The 7775-nt window shown below is 40.8% G+C and overlaps 1 non-coding gene across 1 annotated transcript; it reads right to left on the bottom strand.

The window, feature by feature from the left end:
* Positions 1–6771: 6771 nt before the first annotated feature.
* Positions 6772–6845, bottom strand: trnat-agu (transfer RNA threonine (anticodon AGU)). The gene has a single exon. It is a non-coding gene; the product is annotated as a tRNA-Thr (tRNA).
* Positions 6846–7775: the final 930 nt, after the last annotated feature.

Below are 7775 nucleotides of genomic sequence, written 5' to 3'. Positions count from 1 at the left end.
TTGATTCACTACAGCCACCACGAGGGGCTGACTGCACTCGTCTGACTATGAATCACTGAAGATCACAGATGGGCCCAGGCTCCAACAATGTGAGATGTGTAATTCTTTCAGAGTGACTTCATTGTCACGAACAAAAATATTATTTCCATTGACTTTCAATGCTGGTTTGCTTTGGTGGATCCTGTCCCTGTTTTGGAGTTGTCTCCACCAGATAGAAGCAACACCGCCTCTTGTATAGCTGCTACGTAGGCTGCTGGTTGTTGTCTAGGAAGTAAAGTGCTGATGATGTTGATGATGACATGACAACTCGAAGCACAGTGGGAGCAGTTGCCAAGACAATTATCACTTTCTGTGTCGGCGTCGGAGGTGTTAGACCCACCCAGCCCATCCCCATGGTGATGTCACTGTTACCACGGAGACTCCATACAACCCCGACAGGGGAGTGTGTGGGCTACTCGTAGTGTTACCATCCCCCTTATCCCCCATGTTCCTTTTCCAAATGCCACCACCCTCTCCCCCACTGTCCTCAGCCCATCTTATCACCCTGTGCCATCTCCCTCAGAGCTGACTGCCATCTGTGCTCTGAGAAACACTCCCCATTTGTTTAGTTTCTTTTCCTTCTATATTTCTCCATCTTCTGACCTCCAGGATGTTGCCGTAGGGGTTCTCAAGCTCTTTCATGACACCCTCAAATAAGCCTGCATTAGTCCACAGATCCCCCTACATTTGATGAGATTTCATCCAAAGCAGCCATATGGGAGGATATTTGTTGATTTAGTATTAGGTTTCAAACTACACTGCACTGTATACCGAGGAATGAAAACTGCGATTTCTCACTCGTATGCATTCTTTAACTGGGGTCAGTTCCACTCAATTAAATTATAGTGAATATTGTTTCTTTAGGGCCTCCCAGGAACCATTTCAAGTACCCTGGGGATCCCAAAATGCCACTTAGAAACCAACTGCAGCTGTGTACCGAGAGCAAGAGACAAGAGAGTTGCAACCTAAAACTAATGTTCTTTTCCTCCAAAGGGCTAAATGTAATAATAAGTCCTCCGGCACTTCTCTGCAGCTGTCAGAAAGATCAAGTTACAGCCCCATATGAGCAGGCACAGTACTTAGTGTGTGTTTTTGTGGAGGAGTTTGTTTCTCTCTGCATTTCTGCAAAGTATACTTAACTTGCTGAACTGCCATCTGCATATGTCTCTATATTAAATTTGGCAGCTTCAATGAGCCAAGCGTATGAGTTAAAATAATATCCGGTTACATATAATCAGTTTTTTTTTCTTACCTTATTATTACTGTTACCTTTATCACATTTTATTTTATCTTTAACCAATGTTTATCCTAGCTCCTTATCATCTTTTCTTTGTAAACTTATCTTTATCTTATTTCATCTTTACAGTTACATCTTTATTCACACACTATATTATGGAATGGTACCATGGGACAAAAAAGGGTTTCAGTAACAAGAGATCTGTGATTTTTAACAACCTACTTTCAGAAAAACCTAATTTTACATAATTAAACAAGAGTCTTAGCTTTACCAACAGTTTTGTGAGGCTGCACTTAAGCATATCAGGGTATAGCACTAGCTACAGCTTGATGTTAATTGGGAGCTTTTCAACCATTCTCCGGTGACTGTAGTAGGGCGTGTTCCCTACATTTATGCTGTTTGCAGGCATATAGTTAATAGTTTTAAGGGATGTAGCTTTTCAGCTTGGGCAAATGAAACCAATGATGAAATGGCCAGCTGGAAACAGAATTCATCCAAAGTCGAGCACATTCTAGTTGGACAGTTGGAAAATCAAAGAAAAACTGGATTTGTTTTGCTACTTAGGTATAGCCATTCATGCATAACTAGCAATAGAGTGGCAACAAAAACATCTTTAGAGCATGATGGTACCACCACCGTGTTTGACAGTTGGTACAGTGTTCTTATCATTGTGGTGATTTCTCTCGTCTGACCTCAAAACCTTTCCCCAGAAGGCATTTGGCTTACGCACATGGACAGCTTCAAACTTCAGTTCAGCTTGAGGGTGCTGATTTTGGAGCAAGCGCTTCTCCTTTCGATCAACACCCTCTGAGTCCACGGTGATGTAAAACTTTCTTCACTGTGGACAGTGACATCAGTGTTCTAGCAATTCAGTCAGGTTAATTCAGTTTTATTCATGTAGCACCAAATCACAACAAGAGTTGCCTCAAGGTGCTTTATATTATAAGGTAAAGACCCTACAGTAATACACTCAGCAGTTTACAGTTCTTGTTTGTTCCTGAACATCCTAACCAATTTTCTCTCATCCATGGGTGACAGTTTGGGTCAAATTGGCGACCTATTGGAATAACTTGTACTCTACTTATATACAATTGTTTGACATTTTCAGGGCCACTTAGGCTGATTGAACTAAAAAGCAAGACTCAGGACTCAGGATAAGACTAAAAGTTTAAAAGATTTAGTGTAAGCATGACGCCAGAGTAGGCAAGGCAGTTGGTGTCCTGCGACGTCTCCAACCTATTTGGAACTCGACCTCCCTGAATGTTAGGGTCAAGATCAGACTATTGAACTCTATCGTCTTCCCTACTGCACTTTACACTAGTGAAACCTGGCGCTCAATGCAATTATTCAACACCTGAACGTGCTTCAACAACGTGGCTTGCGGCGAATCCTGAGAATTTCCTACCGGGACCGAATAACAAATGAGGAGGTCCTACAAAGAGCAGGCACCAGCCCATTAGCCGATGTTGTTGCAGAAAGGCGCTTCCGCTTTGCGGGCCATATTTTACGCCTACCCCCTCATCGCCCAGCTAAGATTGCCATGACATGGCGTCCATGCACTGGCAAGCGAAAGCAAGGCCGACCAAAGACCACATGGCGTCGAACATTCATGGACGATCTGAGAACTGTCGACATTGCCTGGGACGAAGCTGAAGCAGTCGCTGCTGACTGACATCGATGGAGATCACTAGCTGCCCGATGCGCCGCCCGGCGTAGGAGGAACTAAGTGCTATGTAAGTGTAAGCACAAAAAGGAAACGATGGGTCAGGCAAAAATATTTTTGTTATTGAAGTCCCATGTTCTAGACAAACAGGCAGTTCCACAGTGGGAACCCAGGAGGAGTCCCTTCCCTGAAAGACACGGATGGATTTAATTCACACACAAACACAAACAGACAGAGGAGAGATAGAGAAAGACAATGGCGAGCCACCACAGGAGGACTGAAGGACCATGAACAAACTAATCTTGAACTTGATCTTGGAATCAGCAGTTGTTTCGAGATGGCTACAAGAGAGCTTTCCAACTTGTGTAACTATAAAATCGTCTTTCTTAGAAGTCAGTTCCTTACACTTTCCCATTTTTCTGAGTGTTGGTCAACCCAATTCTTGCAGCCAAACAAATCATTTTTATGCTGGCAAAGAGAAACTACCAGTTGTAGTCAGTCACAATCACTAATGAGGAGTTAATAGGCCTTGGCCTTGTCAGGTTAAAGGACAATGTAGAAATTTTAGCACCACTTTTTAAAAGATTTCAGTGAGTTTATCGATATTTTTCAATCTGTATATATATTTTTAACCAAATTAGAGAAAATCCAGAATAAGTTCAAACTTGCGTTCCCAGTTCTTGTTTTGCTGGTGTTGTTATTGTTTTTCTGTTTGTTTTTCTTTTTAGGGTGAACTGTAGCTCCATGAATGTAGACTCTGCGGAGTGTAGCAAAGTTCACATAGAATAATGGATGCTTGAGTTTCCAAACAATTGGTCCTAAAAAAATGCATTTTCACCTTTTTCAAGGTATTTCTAAGATATAAATTTCATTCAATAATCATCTCAGTGATGGTCAGTCACGTCATTCAGCTGATATAACAGCATTTATTTGAAGAAATCACAGCACAGTACAAAAGCAAGTCAGTGCATGAGTTCGATTACCTAGATAGCTTCTGTCAAAGTTAATAAAACATGTTCTGCTGACTCACTTCTTTAATAGGAGAGTGTGATTAAAAGTCACTTGAATTCCTCATCCTCCTTAACGACACATCTACATCCAGTGTTGATATCAGGAACTTCAATCTTTTCAGTTATTTGTTGTAATCATATCCAGCACATATCCTCTCCTGAGGGTGCATAAATTGAATTAAAAATGTCTTGCTCTGCTACTGAAACAATCTTTGGGTACCGTAGATAAATATGAGTATTTTAAAAAAAATCATATTGGGAAAATGAGAGAACACCATCACAAACTCTGAATATAATATTAACAGAAGCTTGTTCTTTCTAAAAAAAAAAAAAAAAAAAAAACTAAATAAAAGAGGCAGTGTGGATTTGGTACATGGTGTCATACCTGGGGAATATCCCACTGAAGCTGAATGAAAATGTATGTCATTCAAACTTTACCATCTGTGAAACCATTCACCTGATTTGGACTGTTTCAAAATATCTGATGTTTCTTTGCATATCAGAGAATCCTAACTGCAAAACTGTGGTTTCAAAAGGCCTCCAAAATCGGCTGGAGGAGATCACACATTCACATTTTTTTAGGGAACTCAAACATCCATCATTCTATGTTAACTTCAGTTCCACTCCCGAGAGTGGAACTTATCTCTCATCTTGTGCCTACAGTATGTGTATATGCACACTAGCACATTCCAAGACCACAAAATAGATGCACTGCAAAGGTTGCACACTGAATATTACAGGATGTACCAGGCCAAGCATACATCAGGATCACTTCCTCTTACTGCCACTCTGTTCCTTAAGGACAGGCAGCCTCATTCAAGTGCTGTCACTTCTATTCCATCTATTCCTCTGATCCTTTCTGTAACGGCTAGTTAAATAGCCAGTAATGCCTTTTAGCCTGTTAGATGTTAGTGAGCCCAGACAGACTGGGATGGACATATGGAAGGGGTCTGGCAAACGACTCGCAGCCCTGATGCCAACTCTTCAAAAACATTCATACACTCTCATGAGCACACACACACACACACACACACACACGTACATCCCCACCTACACAAATACACAAATCGTGTCTCTTTCGTATCTGTTGTCCAGAGCACTGAACCGGCCCCAACTTCCCACTGTCCGATTATCTCAGAACCTGCTCCACATGAGCATTGTGCAAATTCTGGAACCTCCTCCATTTCCCATCATTCCTCTCCACCAAAGGCAGGCATCCAGGACGAAGGCTGGACAGCACATGCCCACTCAAAGAGAGGGAGGATTGGGACACTAGATGAAGGCAGAAGGAATGAGCACGAAGCTTTGTTCAAAAAACAGTCCACTGCGGTTACCCCCCCCACCCATGTCCGTCTCTATGTCTTCTGCCTTGCATGGGTGAGTGTCAGCTCATTGTGTGTGAATGTGTGTGCGTGATGTCTGGTGCCTGTGCTGACAGCTGGCCTAAAATCATTTCCAAGAGTCACAGGTTGAAGTCTGTGTGAAACAGAGAAGCATTGTTGAAGGCCAGACTGACAGTGAAACCACTCACTGTCTCTTTTCTCCAAGCATACCAATACAAAACAAATCCAGATTTCCCATATTATTGTTATAACAATGACACCATCATACCGTGATAGTGTCGTTATTAAAAGGTGGTGTTGTTAAAGCTTTTTCTCTGAATGGCTTGTCCTGAAATCCGGTAAACTCTCAGTACAGCTCCATCTGAGGTTTTAGGCTGAAGCATTTCAACAACAGTAATTCCTGACCTTGCAAATATTCAGAAATATCTCCATTTACCTTTAGAAAAATCTTACACGTCGAGCGCTGCCAGCCTCAACTCAACATCATACCTCTCAATGGATATGACAGGATCTAATATAGACAAAAAATAGATTCCTGTACAGTTCCTGTTCTTTTTTGTTTAATAGTGAAGCTAAAGCTATTCTGCAAATGGTGGAATTATTGGCGCTAGATACGCTGGTGGAAATGCAAATCATTTGTACCATGTTTGTCTTCTGCAGTAAAGCTTTATCTGCAACCAATGAGGCAACAGAATTTATGGGGAAGGCAATGTGAAAAGCCGCCACGCTGAGGCTGTGTTGAAATATGGCGCACCTACGCAATCTTTGAGCGATATATCACATAAATCATATGATTGTGTTAGTTAAGCTTGCAAGTTCCAACTTGTGCAGACAGAAATGTTTTAATATAATTTAAAAATGAGTAGGGTTGGATTAATGGGAGGACAAAATAACCAGTTCAAAGACTCTCAGGGCTTTTACAAATTTTTCAAGCTTTAAGGGTCACATATAAAATCATTTTGTAAATCCAATCACCAAGAGAAAATCTGCTTCAGTGTTCCTGACCTTCAGACATTCAGAATTTATAAAATAAACTACACCCAGAAAGTCGCCATAATAATGATAGTCAGTTAAGTTAATGCTATTTAATTGGACCGATTAGAGTTTTGTTCGGGCACTTACACTAACTGGTCCAGCTTTTTAACTAATCGTCAATATAAATATCTAATCAGCCAATCAAATAGCAGCAACTAAATGTTTTTAGGCAAGTAGATGTAATCAAGAAAACCTGCTGAATTTTAAACCAAGCATCAGGATTGAGAAAGGTAATATGAATGTGGTACGGTTGTTGGTGACAACTAGGTTAGTTAAAGTATTCCAGAAACTGCTAATCTACTGGGATTTTCTGCCACAACCATCTCTAGGGTTTAAAAAGTAAAGATGTCCATGGAGTATCAGTTCTCTGAATCCTGTTGGGGAGGATGGGAAGACTCAGTTTTTTTTACCCTGAAATCAGAAGAAAACTCCACATCATCACCAAGGCGCTGCTGGGATTTGAACCCAGGATCTCCTGTTTACTAGACAGGCGCTTTAACCAACTAAGCCACCGTGCCCTTTGTTTTGTGTGATGTCAGTGATATTCCAGATTCAGTCATTTCACAGTTACGGCTGTGACCAGCAGGTTTTCAAGGCCGTGCCCCGCAGTACCTCTCTGAGCTTCTTCACCCCTACAAACCTTGTTGGTCTCTCAGGTCAGCTGACCACCTGCTCATGGAAGAACTGAGATCCAGGAGGAAGCTCAGATCGGTCTGGGCCTTCTCTGTCATTGCTCCTAAATTATGGAATAATTGCCCTTGCACGTTTGAAAGTCCCCTTCACTGTCCACTTTTAAAACATATCTTCAAATCCATTTTTATTCCCAGTGAGACTTTGTTTTTCTTTTGGTTCTTCTTTTAGTTATTTGACCTTTTTAATCGATTTTATTTATATTGTACATATTTTTATTATTTAGCCCCAATGCACAGCACTTTATGTCAGCTGTGGTTGTCTTAAAGTGCTTCATAAATAAAGATGGTATGGCATCACAGCAGCTCCATCCACCTGCTGTTCAAAGAATAAGGTTGGCTTAAAGAAAGACAGAGCCTCCATCTAAATAAATGGCAAAAGAGTCAAATCTGCAATTTCAACTGCAGGTTTGTAACACTTATTTACATTTTTACTACAGTAATAGATATGCATGGCAAAGGACAGCTGAATTTGTCCTACACCTCATCTGAGCACTCAGTTTAGCAGACAACTGGCTCTTTCTGGGACGACATCTATCTATTACACCTCTTGTAGATTTCAATGGATAGAAAAGATTCTATATTATTGTTATACAGTAATAGATAAGCAGAAATCCAAAGATTTATGTAATAAATTAGATGAAAACCTGAATTTATTTAAAAACAAACTCCTGCCAGTAATCATATATAACTTGTGTTTGCAAACCTGAGTATTAAATGGTTTGGTTCCTTAGCTGTACACAATTGTAAAGCTTCTTT

Source organism: Perissodus microlepis, chromosome 17 (assembly GCF_051167445.1).
Source record: "Perissodus microlepis isolate ML-2025 ecotype Zambia chromosome 17, ASM5116744v1, whole genome shotgun sequence".
In the NCBI taxonomy this organism is placed as follows: Eukaryota; Metazoa; Chordata; class Actinopteri; order Cichliformes; family Cichlidae; genus Perissodus; species Perissodus microlepis.
Note: the sequence above shows the minus strand (reverse complement) of the source record. Positions and strands in the feature narration are given on the sequence as shown.